General features: G+C 46.3%; 1 protein-coding gene and 1 long non-coding RNA gene across 5 annotated transcripts in view; one reads left to right on the forward strand and one right to left on the reverse strand.

Annotated features, from left to right (window-relative positions):
* The window catches only part of Fbxo25 (F-box protein 25), a 30,114-nt gene extending 26,525 nt beyond the window's left edge, over window positions 1-3,589 (reverse strand). For all 4 annotated transcript variants that reach the window (XM_076553686.1, XM_015999772.3, XM_006981275.4 and 1 more), the window contains exon 1: window positions 3,464-3,589. The gene's annotated coding sequence lies outside the window, so the exon portion shown is untranslated. The remainder of the gene's footprint in view (window positions 1-3,463) is intronic.
* A 105-nt stretch (window positions 3,590-3,694) lies between these two features.
* Window positions 3,695-14,992, forward strand: LOC121823590 (uncharacterized). The gene is made up of 3 exons (XR_006065109.2): window positions 3,695-3,847; window positions 11,010-11,149; window positions 13,224-14,992. It is a non-coding gene; the product is annotated as an uncharacterized LOC121823590 (long non-coding RNA).
* The last annotated feature ends 305 nt before the right edge of the window (window positions 14,993-15,297 follow it).

The raw sequence follows: 15,297 nt of genomic DNA on the forward strand, positions 1-15,297 counted from the left end.
ACACATCTTTTTCTCTTACATATCGATTATAAAAAGAGCCGTCGTGGCATTTCCAATTACATTTTGTTGTCAACTCAATACATATTGTAATTCATCGACTGGACAATTTGGTGAGAAATAGTTTGGTATAACCCTTTCAATAGCTAAATGGATTTTTTTTTAAAGGCCTGGTAGCTAGTAAACCACAAAAACCAAACCCTTATGTCCCGGATTTTTCAACCTAGAGGAAAATATTTGTTCGTTTAAAGATTTATTTCATAGACTTGTCATGACACAATCTTGGGATCGTGGTATTAGTTCACTATTTTATAGCATAAGCTATACAGTTCATAAACTAAGGCACAGATTCTAGAAGCAAATTTATTAATAAATAGTAACAAAGGCCACTAGGATACAGGGCTATAGGTCAGTAGTACAGCACTTGCCTAGTGTTCATAAGGCCCTGAGTTCAATCCTAAGCACCACTTAAAAAAAAAGTCACTGGGGCTAGGTAGGGTGGCAAATACCTGTCCACCTGTAACCCTAGCACTGAAGTATCTGAGGCAAGAATTCAAGACCAACCTGGGCTCCAGAGTGAGACCCTGTCTCATAGAGCAGAAGGTAAGCTGCACTTTAAAAAGTGACCAGTTTGTTTTTAATACAACATGAAGCACCTGTTTGTATATGAGAAAATAGAGTCACTGAAAGATTTTAAATGACAACAACCCCCTTTTTATGGGAATTTATCTGCTTGGCTAAAAGACATGAATTGCTAGAATTTCATTAACATATTTAAAATTAAGATTAGCTTTATTTTGAGAATTTGCAAATGCTAAGGCCGTCTACTTTCTTTTCTGTTGCTGTGTTAAAATAATCTGACTAAAAGGTTGACACAGGAAAGGGTTTATTTCATTTCACGGGTTATGGTCCACCCTCCGGGGACTTCAGGGTAGGAACTCAAGCAGAAACCACACAAGAATACCACTTACTGGCTTTGCACCTTGTGCCTTGCTAAGACAGCTCTTTTCATACAGCCCAGTCCCACCTACCACCTAGGGCTGCACAACCCACAGTACACTGGGCCGTTCAAGAGATCAAGAACGGAGCCAACAGACATGCCCCAGAGACCAACCTCATGGAATTCATTCTCAACTGAGGCTCCCTCTTCTCAGGTGTGTCGGGCTGACAACCAAGATTAGCTATCATGTAAAGTAAAAACCATAAACGATTTCTGAAAAATTAATATGTGTATGCGTAACGTCTCCAAGTCTGCTCGGCTGAGTCACAGCTTGTATAATCTGCACTTATTTTTTAATATATTTAATTTTATTTTATGTGGATATGAGTGCTTTGTTTGCATGGTTGCAAGTGCACCGTGTTCATGCAGCGCCCAGACAAAGGCATCATATCCTCTTGTAACTGGAGTTAGATGCAGTTGGGAGCCAGCATGTGGGTGCTGGGAACGGAACCTAGTCCTCGGCAGGAGCAGCAAGCGCTCTAGACTGCTGATCCAGCCAGCCAGCCCCTATCTGCAGGAAAACTTAAGCATAGTAATTGCTAACTAACGCCAGAACGCACTTGGGATTCAACACCTTTACGACTTTCCTGGGTTTCTATTTCACACTGCAAGACAGGAAGGTGGGGTACGGCAGGAGAACAAGATGAATTCGTCAAATTCATTTCCTAGTAAAAACTCCTAAAGCCAAAGAGCCTGAACTAAGGAAAAAAATAAGCTTTTTTCCCCTTCTCCTTCAACAAACACATTTTCTCCTTCTGAATGAAAACAGTAACAACAATAGAACTCAGAACGGGCCAGGCACTGTGAACAATTCACGTGAATTACACCTAGTTTAGTCCCTCACACTAACCTGTAAAGTAGGAACTACCCTCATTTTACAAATTTAATTCTCTATTTCAAGGCTCAGTGCTGGAGCACTTACTTGCTTAGCATACCCGAGGCCCTGTGTCCACCCACCATATCCCAACAAAAACTCTCTATTTTATACATGAGAGTACAGAAGCAAAGAATTCAATAGGATGGGATTCAAAATTATGGACCCTGATTCCACAATCCATGCTTTTAGCCACTATATTTATAGTAATCCTAACAGCCTATGAAAAGAGATTCCAGGAAATTACAGGTTTGGGTGTTTGCTGTTGTTGTCTTTTTCTACATATATATGTGATGCTCTATTTGTAAATTACATGAAAAATAATTAGAACGTGCATCAAGTTATGTTTAACACAGCCTTTAATCCCAGCACTCTAGGAGGCAGAGGCAGGCGGATCTCCAGTGAGTTCAAGGCCAGCCTGGTCTACAGAGCGAGTTCCAGGAAAGGCTCCAAAGGTACAAAGAGAAACCCTGTCTCAAAAAAACCAAAAGAAGAAAAACAAAAACAAACAAACAAAACAATAAAAGCTTCGAGTGTATGGCAAGCGTATTACAATAAAACAAGTTGTAACAAAAACAGAAAGGCAAGCTAAATTCTGGAGGAAAAAGCTTCACTCTTACTTTTAATTTTGAGAAAGATAACTTCCATCGTTCTGGGGTAAGAATGAATGAATGATGTGGGAATAGAGAGATGGATCGGCAGCTAGGAGCACACACTAACTGCCCTTGCAGAGGACCCCAAGTTTGGTTCCCAGCACTCAAATCAGGCAGCTCGGAACTGTTTGTAACCCCAGTTCAACAGTATCTGACACCCTCTGTTCTTCTTGGGCACTAGTGCGCATGCCACACACAAAATTAACAATAATAAAAAACCCTTTTAAAAAATGATGAATAGTCTTCACCTAATAAGCATTTGATTTTGCCGCTGATCAAGTTTTTCTTACAAAAATTTTTTAAGTCAGTTAAATTCAGACAACTTGGATCAAATGTGAAGTCTGTAAATGTGGGTGAATGTGATTGTGAAAGATCCTGAAAAAGCAAACTGCCTATTTCGGGGTGCATGTCAGAAATGGGGCGTACTCCAAGGAATCCGGAGAGATCATCACAGATGCGTCGAAGTAAGACAGCATGCCCCCGAGCGAAGGAAAATGGAATAAGAATGGGGGAACCTTTTCTGATCATGGTGGGAAATTAAGTCTTGGGCGCTGCATGCAGGGGGGAAAGGGCCCTTCACAGGGCCAGCTCTCCAGATGCTTGAGTTCAGGGGAGTTTGAATAGGGCCCAAGGATGGAGACGGAACCCCACTGGAACAGAGGCAGAAATCAGCCGTGAGGATACAGTTGCAAACCGCCCTGTGTCGAGCGGCGAAAGCGCTCGCCGGCCTCAGGGATGGAGCCCTGACAGGTGTGCAGGGAGGAGGCGTGGACCGGCAGAAGGCAGGCCGGCGGGGGTCGGGGGCGGACGCCCGGATCCCCGGGGAGGTGGGCGAGCCCACAGCCCGATCGGGGCCAGCGGGCAGCACGGCGGCCAACGGAGGGGTGGGCCGGGGACGCCCTGCCTGACAGCCCCTCCCCATCCCGCGCCCCTCCTCACCTGCGGCTTCCCTCGCAGACGAGACAGCTACCAACCGCACCCAGCTGCAGCGTCCAATTATTGCCGGAAGTCGCCCGCCTCCCGCCGAGGGGCACCGCTGGACGCCCCGCCCTGGGGTCCCGTGGATTGGCCGGTGCGGAGCCACGTGACGGTTGTGTTGCTACCCGAGCTCGGAGGCCTGGGCGCGCGCGTGCGCAGTGAACGCAAGCCCCACCCACCCATCCTAGGCGCCCGCGGGCCCATTGTGGTACCCTCTGACTCGCCTTGCTGGCGTTGTCCCGGTCGTCTGGCCGAAACCATTTGGTTAGCCACGGTCTCAGGACGGCCGCTCCGGACCTACAGACCGCCCCGGCGCCGGGCTGCTGCGAGCAAGGACACCCGCTGGTATACACTCACCCCCCTCACCTCACTGTCCCATTTTCCAGCCTTGCCAGCTGGGCAGCTGTGGATGCAAAGGCCTGGTTTGGGCTGCCCCAAAACACGCCCGTGTCTTCCCGCATGTAGAGCCCTGGGGCTCAAAGAAGGTCTTGCTGACCTGCCGCCTAGAATAGCTTTCAATTCCTAGAAAGCTGAAAAAACCCTAGAAAAGCAGTGCCAACCAACGGGCGGAATGTTTTCCAAATAGGTAGCGTGGGTCTTTTGGAAGAAGAGGGCAAATTGGACCACTGCAGATTAGAGGGGCTGCAAGCTAGCGCTCCTCAACCAGGGCTTGCTTGCCCAGGAGTGTTGCTGGGAAGGTCTCAGCCACCGGTGTACCCCTTGAGTAGCAAAGCCAGCTAAGAATGGTTCTTACCCGAGTAAACAAGTGCAAAACATTTCAGAGTGTCTGGTTCAGTTTAGTCTTTTATGCTTTTGAATGATGTAGGTATTCATATTTGGAAAATATTTATGTAAATCGCTTCTGATGTGCTTATTCTCATAGTGTTTTTTTCATTACACACTTTTTAAAATCATAGACCAGTTAACGGGTGGAAGTCGGCATTATTCCGTCCACACACCTAATTTAGGCACCTGGCTCTCACTTCTAAACCGTGCCCAGTGGCTCTGTGTTTTTGTTTATTGACCTTTGCAAGGAAAGGATAACCCTAATTCAGACTGTATGGAGTTTTTGTTGATGTTACCAAGCTAAGATACTACCAGAACAGAGACAATAAAATATACCTGCTCAACTTCCAGTGGGCTTTATCCTGATATGCCATGCAAGGTGAAAATCCTAAGTCAAAAATGCATATGGAATACACCCAACAGCAGTCTAGGTTACATTACACCTAGCCTATCATAAACAGTCTCAGATCATGTATGATCAAGCAAAATCATCTAATGAGGTCTGTTTAAAACTTAGTTTAGAGCCAGTGAGATCGGCTCAGCTGGTAACAGAGCTTGCTCTGCAAGCCTGATGACCTGTGTTCAATTCTGGAATCCTGGGATTGATGGGGGAGAGCACCGGCTCCCAAAAGTTGTTCTTTGTACACCTTGGCTCGCACACGCCCATATTCACACACATACACACACACAGATATATATATATATATATATATATATATATATATATATATATATATAGAGAGAGAGAGAGAGAGAGAGAGATTAAAAAGCTTTTTTTTTTTTTTAAGTATGTTGAATATATTCTGTAGCTATCTATTTCTTCTGAATTGAAATCTTCCCTCCTGGAAAAAGGGCACCTAACACTCAGGTGTCAGGGTCATGGTGACAAGGTGGGTATTGCTGGGCACAGGTACCTTGGTGTTCATGCCTCCTGGGGCATAGCGTGGTGGTAAGCTAAGGACCTGTGTGTCCTGAGGGTGACTTTGCATGGCCTTGGGAATAGCCTTGTTTTGTGTTTCCTCTCTGGAACTCGGAGCATAGCATATTCAATGGAGTCTTTACTCAACATGCAAAGGCTACATCTTTCCATATTACATTAATGCTGTGGCAAGAAATAAACCACCCTGACACCTTGACATGGGACAGGGACCCACGTTCCATGTGCCCCATACTGGGATTCTTGAGGGATGTTTAGCTAATGACCCCAACTTGAAACCCCATCTAAACAACACACCTGTTCCTGACATGCCAGGAACACATCTGGATTTCAAGGTCACATCAAGCATGGTATCAGTGTTCACTTGTGTATTTATTGTTTCCATGGCGATGTTCTTATCTCATTACTGTGTTGCCTTGAGATACAAGCAATAAACTAAGGAGCAGACTCCTTTGAACTGAAAGGGACCATTGGCACAGCCTTGTGGCAAATAAAGCTCCTGGCTTAGTGGAGTATATGAATACAGGGACAGCAGGCTGCTCAGAGCTGGAGTCTGCACTTCAAACGTGGCTTTCTTTCCTTCATACACCAGACGGGTTCTTCCCTGTGGCCACTGATCCTAGAGTACCAGAGCCTGCTCCTGTTACATAGTTACTTGGCACCCTGGGTTGGGCTTTGAGGCTAAAGTTATTGTTGGTTTTTTTTTCTGTCTTGTTTTGTTTTGTTTTAATGAGGCCAGAACTTCCTTCAGTGCATATAGGACCCAAGTTCATTTTTTATGGCTAATGGCACGGAGGGAGGCACTTCCAGCCTGGTGACCAACCCTCCACCTCTAGTACACAACCCTCCACCTCTAGTCTAAGTATTTTGATCCACCTCTGGTGCACAAGTAAAACAAAGAACAGCAAGAAGTCAACCATTTTGTCTCTTTATTTTTGCCCCAAATGTAGAACCCAGTGTATATAAGCGATACAGTCCAGCCGTGAAGGCATTACTACTGAAGGTCCAGCATGTAGGGATAGAGAAAGACAAATACCAAGTGTAGCTTTGTGAGTTCTCTGCTGGAATAATCTAGAACTTTTCCACTCTCCTAAACTAAAGCAACACTAGGCCAGGGGCCCAGATACATCTGCATGTTTCTTGGTTATCACAGAAAAACTTTAAGGCAAGCCAGTTTGGAGAACCCAGGGAACTGAGCTTTGCCGGTAGGTCAGGAAGCTACTTAGACTAACTTCAGGTTCCATGGAAAGGACCTGTTCAGAGCACAGGCTGCACCCTGCTCCAGGTTACCCTGTCTTATATAAAAAACTGTTTTTTCAGACCATGCCCTGCCCTGAGAGACTCCGTTTTGAGGATGGAGACTAAGAATGTACTTGAGCACACAGGTAAACAACAGTGTCTGTCCAGGACCATCCAGGCAGCAGAAACTGATAAATGACTTTTTTTTAAGAGTCAAGTAGGTTCTACTCTTTGAATTTATCAGGGTGAATTGAGGCTGTAAGACTACATGGGCATATTAAAGTTATATCGGGAAGTTAGGCCCAGGAACTTGTGGGACACATTAGATGGAAGAAATGGTGTGACTCCCTCACCTGGACCTCATAAAGAGGTGGATACCCAACACTATGATAGTAATGGCCCCGACCTGTCATCTGACTATCCAGGGCAACTCATGACTGTCTTGAGTGTCTTTGGAAAGTCAGCTGTTCTTGGACCCTGGTACTGATGTGGCCTATTCAACTACTACCTGACTTTCTATTTTCCTATCTGGACCTCCCATCCATCCATGCATCCATTCATCCATCTGTCCATCCATCCATCCGTCCATCCATCTATCTGTCTATCCATCTGTCTATCCATCTGTCTGTCCATTTATTCCTCCATCTGTCCATCCATCCATCTGTCCATCCATTCATCTGTCCATCCATCCATCAGTCTATCCATCTGTCTGTCCGTCCATCCATCCATCCATCCATCCATCCATCCGTCTGTCTATCCATCTGTTCATCCATCTGTCCATTCATCCATCCACCCTCCTCCTCTCTGTACATTCATTTGGTCCAGGTCCTTCCCTTTGATCTCTGCAGCCAAAGTAAACCGCACAGCTGTGCTTCAGGAGCAGCCTGACTCGAGAGGAGCAGCTTCTTCACCACAGCTGGTGTGGATTGTTTTCTTATCAAAACAGACTAATCAGCCTACATCTGAAACCACGCAGAACTTACAGGAACCTTCTTCACGTTTTGCACACATTGTATAAGCCACCCCCACCCCACCCCACACACATACAGATACATTTGCTGTGTGATACGTGATATGAGAGTTAACGTGAGGAGGGGAATGAAAGAACACGGGTCAGTGCTGAAAGCCAGATGACCCAGGAAAGCAGGATTAAGTAGAAATTGATGCCATCCAAACTGCTGTACCTTGTGAATTTATTGTTATCCAATAAACTCTAACATTGTTGAAAGACAGAGGATCTTTGTTTCTGACACAGCACACTCACACTAGGAGCATGAAAAGACAGTTGCCATTGTTGACTGCCTAACTTTTGTACTTAATGCATCTAAAGCAATTTGCATATCTGATTAACTACTGACGGGGTGGCAGTTCCCTCCAGCCATGAGGAAGTAGGTTTATCTGCCGAGATTTAGCTATGAGATGTCTTCCCTTTCTTGCCTTTTATTCCCACATGATTTTAACAAATTAAACCATATTTACTCATGTTTAAGGAGAGAAAATGCATATGACTGGATCTGCTCAGGGCACTGACATCACAATATACCCTGACCATCGAAGAGGAAATGGCAGAGCAGTGAGAACATAACTCAGGGTCTCCTAGGGTCTCCTTGAAATGGGCAGACTGATACAATATGATGGTTCCACCTGAATGTGAGGATTCTCTGTGAGCATCCTCCTGATGTTAAAAGACAAAGAAATATGAGGAGAAAGAAAGTTGGATTTCTCCAGCTGAACTCCAGATAAGTGTCTCTTGGTATCAGGACAGGCTCCTGAACGACCCAGTTCCACGTGAGCACAGGGAGAGGCCCTAAGCCTCAGTTACTGGGAGGGGACTTAATGGAAATGCCAAAGTTCAGGACTGCAGAGAACAAGCGGGGTGCAATAAGGAAGTGGCCCCGGGAGTGCCCATGTATGGACAAAGCCTGGCCTGCTGGGTGCTAGCTTGCTTTCTCCTGTTGACCTGTTCCTGGCTGGAAGCTTAAGGAATGAGGCATTAACCCTTCCTCATTGCTTTTCATTTCTCTAACAAGTCTACTTCTTCTCATGTAGTGTGGCTACTCTGTCCATAGTGAGAGCCCCGTCATGTGATAAGAAGCAGAGGCAAAAAGCAAAAAGAAAGATGAGTATTTCCAGATACGATCTCGCCTTGCTAAAAGAAAAGTGCGTGGAGAATACTCAGCTATATTTAAATCTAGAGAAAGTAAATAACATACTTTGTATAGATGTTCCTCCTTTGACTGAAGGGCAATCGAGCCATTAAAGCCAACGTACTTTGTGGTTCCTACTATTACAAGTGACATGTCTTCCTGTGTTGCTACCTATTAGCCTGTCATGGAGAGAAACTTAGTGGCAGGCTGGCAGACTCCAGGGGAGAAAGCTCTGCCTCCAGTGGAAGCTGGTGTGAGAGCGGTCCTTTCTTGTCTCATTTTCATCTTTTTAATTTTGTTGTTGAAGTTAAGACAAAGTCTCCCTAGGCTGTCCTAACTCAATCCCTTCTGCCTTAGTGTCCGGAGTGCTAGGATTTCAGGTGTGCACTGTGATGCCTGGTTCATACTTGCCTCTTTTTAAGTCCATAAACTCTGTTCCAATGTCTGAGTTTTCAACTGACATGTAAAGAAAACAAGTAATGGAAAAGGAGCTGGAGAGAGAGCACATTGGTTAAGAGCGCACTTTGCTGTAACAAAGAATCCAAGTTCAGTTCCCAGCACCCACTTCAGACAGTGAACAATTAATTACCTGTCACTACAGCTCCAGGGATCCAGAGTCCTCTGCGGGCACCTGCACTTGTATGAGCATACCCACAAACAGACAGACAGACAGACAGACAGACAGACACACACACACACACACACACACACACACACACACAATTAAAAATAAAAGTCTGGGGCTGGAGAGATGGCTCAGCGGTTAAGAGCACTGACTGCTCTTCCAGGGGACCCGGGTTCAATTCCCAGCACTCCCATAGCAGCTCACACCGGTCTATAACTCCAAGATCTGAGACCCTCACACAGACATACATGCAGTCAAAACACCAATGCATATAAAATTAAAATAAATAAATTATAAAAACATAAATAAAAATCTAAGAAAGGAAACTAGTGTTTGGATGATAGCTTATCCAGGAAAGGTTTGTTTGTTTTTGTTTGTTTTTCCAGACAGGGTTTCTCTGTGTAACAGCTCTGGCCCTCCTGGAACTCGCTTTGTAGAGCAGGCCGGTCTATGTTGCTATGTGAGTTCCCTGAACTCACAGAGATCCACCTGCCTCTGCCTCTCAAGTGCTGAGATCAAAGGCGTGCGCCAACACCGCCCACCCATCCAGGAAAGATTTGACCCCTGACCCTACCCTCACCCTCACCTCACAGGTGAAGCTGTTTTCAGCTAGGGCTGAGCTCCAGCCTTCCTGGAGTCTGTACTCCACCTCCGTCTTTACCCTCCACACAAAACCTGTAGAAGCTGGGAGGGTAGCTAAGCAACAAGCACTTGGAGTGAATCAGGTTCACTCTAGGAGTCACCCAGGTCCAGAGCCTGGCCAGGATGGGGCCAGAACACACCACGGACAAAATGACAACGCTTTGGACACTAATAACTTTCTCGGTGCTTCGACAAGACCTCTACCAAAGCAGCTTAAGGAAGTGGGGGTTATCCGGGGTCACGGCTGGAGAGGGCATTATAGCCCATCATGGCGGGGGACGTCATGGCACCGGGAACGTGAAGCGGGTCATGTGTCTACAGTCACGAAGCAGAGAGAAGTGCCAGTGCTCAGCTCTTGGCCTCCTTGTTCTTTAGGCCAGGACCACAGCCATGAGTTAGTGACCCCTACATTCAGAGCATGTCTTCCCTCCTGAGTTAAACCTCTCTGGAGAAGCCCTTAAAGACATGCTCAGTGATGTAATTCTAAACACAACCAAATGGGCGATGCAGATGCAAAGAAGTGTAGTTCCAGCAGATGCTACACGTAGCACCCTACCACTCACTCTCTGAAGCAGCTAAACCTTGCCTGTCCCTGTGTGCTGACCCACAGCCACCTTCCAAAAGGTCCCTCACTGTAGAAACAGGAAAATGGTCCTGTGCTTTAGGTAGTGTTTTTATTGAGAAAGAGGGAACAGCTCTAGGGCAGAGTGACTGAAACATAGCCAACAGCCTCCTGCCGGCCCTCCAACTTTGGCCCAGGTGTGGTATCTTGTGGCTTTGGCTTTGATGTCACCTTTGACCTTCTCCCTTCTGCAAGAGGAGGTGGACACAGTTCAGTGAAAATGCACATGCTTATGCCAATGAGGTCATGTCATAGTACCAATGGATGTGTGACCAACCAGACAGCTCCTTAAATGGAATACAAAGAGATCAGGGTCACACGTTGAACTCTGCCTTTTTAGGAGTGGCCCTCTTAGCAGGAAACCAACAGACATTCAGGTTAGGGGAATGTGGGACCATGCCAAGGACACTGCTGAGCCCAGGTGACATCACTTCCCTACGGACACTGAGAAGAGGGAATTTGCTTACATTTCTTTGCATGCAAAGTGTGAACTGTGGTTCTTTTTTCAGGGCTTTCACCTGGGCAATGTGCAGAACGTGTAACCAGCAATTTAATCTCGGGTCAGAGGGGAGATCTCTGTCCCCTCCACGCACGCTCCATATAAGGAAGGCAGCTGCCCTGGGATTAGGAGAGTGGCATTTTTATTATGGTGAGTGTCAGGGTGGCGCCTACCCTCCCGCCCAGTCAGAAAGAGCCCTTGCGATTACCTTCCAGGTGTCCCAGATAATGGCTTTCCGTGTGCTTGCTGCTCAGTTCCTGCTTCCAGTGGGGGGCAGAAAGAGGAAATGCGCTAGGGTGGGTGTTCTGGGGGTGGGTGTTCTGGGGGTGGGTGTTCTGCCCTTAAGTGCTTTAGACTTTGTTCAAAGCAGGCTGCGAGGCTCTGTGAGGCGCTGCATGGAGGTTGAACAACTTCTGTGGAAAGCAGCCTCAGTTAAGAACCAAGTCTGGTGCTGTTGTTAGGGGGGTGGGGGGTCCTCCCCCTGCATGGAACTTGATGGCACTTTCCTTCTATTTACCACAAAAACTTCAAGGGTCAGAAGAAAGAAAAATCAGAGAGTGTGGAATGGGACCCCTCTACAAAACTGCATCATTAGTTCAGTAATGTTTTAATGTTTTTATTTTACTCACCATCAGCACATCTTAGCCCGTTGTAGCTTTATGTAGGCAGATGCACATGTAGGTGAGCTCTCTCCTTAGCTAGGCTAGGGAACAGGAAATGCCTAGCTGCCTTTCTGGTGAACAGCACTGTCCCACCAAAGGACAAGCATTGGGCTGACATTTGAACGGTGGTGTGTGTTCGAGCAAAATCGATGCCAGAGCCATCTTTCCATCTAGCCTGTTACTATAGTGACTGAATCTTGAGGAAACGAAGCAATAGGGATGAGCCACGCTAGGTGACAGGGCCAGAGCGCCTCACCCTCTGTCCACAGACCTTCTTAGAGCAGCAGGAGGTCAGAGGGGCAGCCATGCCCACAGACCTTCTTAGAGCAGCGGGGGATGAGAGGGGCAGCCATGCCCACAGACCTTCTTAGAACAGCAGGGGATCAAAGGGGCAGCCATGCCCACAGACCTTCTTAGAGCAGCAGGGGGTCGGAGGGGCAGCCACGTCCACAGACCTTCTTAGAGTAGCAGGGGATGAGAGGGGCAGCCATGCCCACAGACCCTCTTAGAGCAGCGGGGGATCGGAGGGGCAGCCAAGTCCACAGACCTTCTTAGAACAGCAGGGGGGTCGGAGGGGCAGCCATGCCCACAGACCTTCTTAGAGCAGCGGGGGATCGGAGGGGCAGCCACAGCTCTTCATAGCTCTGTAGTTACCAACATTAGCTGCTGATGACTGGGCTTACAGGCCATGGCTCTTCTCAAACAGCTCACAGCTCTCTCCTCAGCACTAGTCTTTAAATCTCCAGGAAATGTGTTTTCAGAAACAATTTTATTTCTTAGAGAGGCTATAGGACAAAGATGACTATAAGGTCCATTCTTAGATGACAGAACCCAGTGTGACCAGACCAACAAGCCACGCTGGTGGAGGGAGGCTTCTCTCTGCTGTCCTCACAGGACTGTGGCACCTGCTTCCTCCCTGAGACTGAGAAGAAGCAAATTTTGAGCATGTTTCTTTTTTTTTCTTTTCTTTTCTTTTTCCTTTTTCTTTTTTTTTCTTTTATCTTTTTTCTTTTTCTTTTTTTTTTTTTTTTGGTTTTTCGAGATAGGGTGTCTCTGTGTAGTTTTGGTGCTTCGAGATAGGGTGTCTCTGTGTAGTTTTGGTGCCTGTCCTGGATCTTGCTCTATAGACCAGGCTGGCCTCGAACTCACAGAGATCCACCTGGCTCTGCCTCCTGAGTGCTGGGACTAAAGGCATGTGCCACCACCGCCCGCCTGGTGGGCATGTTTCTATGGTTTTGATGTAAAATAGGATTGCAGTTCTTACACCTTGTCTAAAGTCTTGGAGAAAAACCATAATTTGTTTTTATTAATTCGCAGAATGGTTTGGTGTTGGGCACACTCAGAAACGTGCTTGGATTTGACTGTCTTGAGGATCAGCAGATATTAGATGTCTTTTCGTACTTGACCTATTGTCTCATGTACAGATCAGTATGATAATGTAATAATGATAATAAGTCAAGGAAAAGAAGACCGTTGAGCGATGTGTTGTTGGTTTCCGGTGGCCACTGTAATAACCCCCAGTGAGCTGTATGGCTTAAAGCAACATATTTATTATCTTGCAGTTCTGGGACTGGAGGACCAAAGACGTTCCTGGAGTAAAATTAGCACATCTGTGCTCTGTGGTGGAGGAGCCCAACAGGAATCTGTTGTCAGAGGTGCCCGAGGTCTGAGATGTCTCCAGGCAGAAAAGATCTCAATGCTGAAGGACAAACACATACATTACTAAAATTAGCACTTTACACAGTGAGTCAGCCGCCAGCGTGGTAGCCAGGGGTTGCCAGCTTCACAATAATCGACTGTTGTGATCACTGGAGAGAGAGCTCTCCTCAAGCAGAACTCACCTAAATGCACAAAACATCAGGAGAGGTCCAGGCCGTCAGAGAACAGGAGCCACCTCTTCTGGCAGACAAGCATTACAGCAACACGTGAGAGTCGGGAAGAAACCCACCCGCTAATCCTCCCTTCTGAGATACGCTTTCTGATCCTTTGTCTGAGAGCGTGTTCCCCTACTGTTGAAATGTTTATTGGTTGATTAATTGTCCCACTATGGAAGAACAAAGCATGGTGGTCTTTTGACATAAATGGTCAGACAGCTAGAATAGGGAGTGTCAGGGGGAAATGTCTGCAAGAAATGAAATAAAATGGTTCATTTCTAAGTCAAAATACTCAGTTAGTTTAGGAAGAGCCACCAAAGAACAGGAAATGCTGGCCACCTACTGGCAGCTTGCCAAACTTGCTATCCCAGCTCAAACTCCACTAATACCCTCTTCACCATCAAAACTAAAAATTAAACCAGGCAATGGTAGAGCATGCCTTTGACCCCAGCACTCGGGAGGCAGTGGTAGGCAGATCTCTGAGTTCGAGGCCAGCCTGGTCTACAAAGTGAATTCCAGGACAGCCAAGGTTACATAGAGAAACCCTGTCCAAGAAACAAAAAACAAACAACAAACAAAAAAACCCAAAAATTTAGAGTAAAAGATTATTAACGGCAAAGCTTGCCCTGCAGATGGACAATGTCATATGGCTATCAGCTTTAACATAAGCGGCATATAAAACACAGAGATGAATCCATGCATAGTGGTCGTCAAGAAAGAAACGAGTGGCAGAGGGAACGGTAAGACCTGGATGGCACGTAAGATTGTACCTGCCTTGTTACTCAGTCAGCGAGGAAAAAGAAGGGACCTGTGTTAGCGTTGTAAATACGGATCTCTGTGCTCAATTGGTGCGCCCACCATTGTGGTCTGATGCCCAGTTTACGAAGTTGGAAAATCAGCTACTGAGTCTCCAGGGGTCTTTTTATGGAGTGTGAGGAGGGTCCTGGTTCCCAGTGATGCTTTGGGGAATCTCAATTCAGTGGGCCTTTGATCCCAAGCTCCTGTACTCCAGAGAAAGGGACTGCATCAGAGACACGTGCTTAGACTAGAAATAAAGACACTGACTAAGAAAGGAAAAGCACTCCCAGGAGTGGAAGTTGGCCAGTGTGCTGAGGAAGAGCTGGAGCACAGACCCATGTGGTGTGGATCCTCTCAAACACACTTCATAGCCCCCTCTCCTGTCCCGTTCATGGGCTCCCATGCCATCCCCTACCCACTAGCTGACGGAGAGACAAAGGCAGGTAAAACAAAGGGTGTGCAGTCTTGCTCTAAAAACTGGGTTATTTGGGGTTGGAGAGATGGCTCAGCAGTTGAGAGCACTGGCTGCTCTTAGAGGACCCAGGTTCAATTCCCAGCACCCACATGGCAGCTCACAACTGTCTGTAACTCCAGTTCCAGGGGATCTGACACCTTCACACAAATGCACATAAAATAAATTTAAATAAAAAAATTTTAAAAACCTGGATTATTTTATAAATTAAACTTGATGTTTCAATTCTGTCCCTATTTTTTATTTATTTATTTATTTATTTATTTATTTATTTATTTATTTTGCCAAACTCTCACCATAAGATCCAGCAATCATATCCTTGTTCGTAATGTAAACAAGTTTCGAGCAAGCTAATATCTGCACAGAAAGCATTAGGTTGATTATGGGAGCATTAATCAGAATGGCTGAAATTCAGAAGCAATGAAGACATCTCTTGGTTAAAAATGGGTAAACTGGGCTGGAGAGATGGCTCAGAGGTTAAGAGCATTGACT

The sequence above is a fragment of the Peromyscus maniculatus genome, chromosome 17, assembly GCF_049852395.1.
Source record: "Peromyscus maniculatus bairdii isolate BWxNUB_F1_BW_parent chromosome 17, HU_Pman_BW_mat_3.1, whole genome shotgun sequence".
NCBI lineage: Eukaryota > Metazoa > Chordata > Mammalia > Rodentia > Cricetidae > Peromyscus > Peromyscus maniculatus.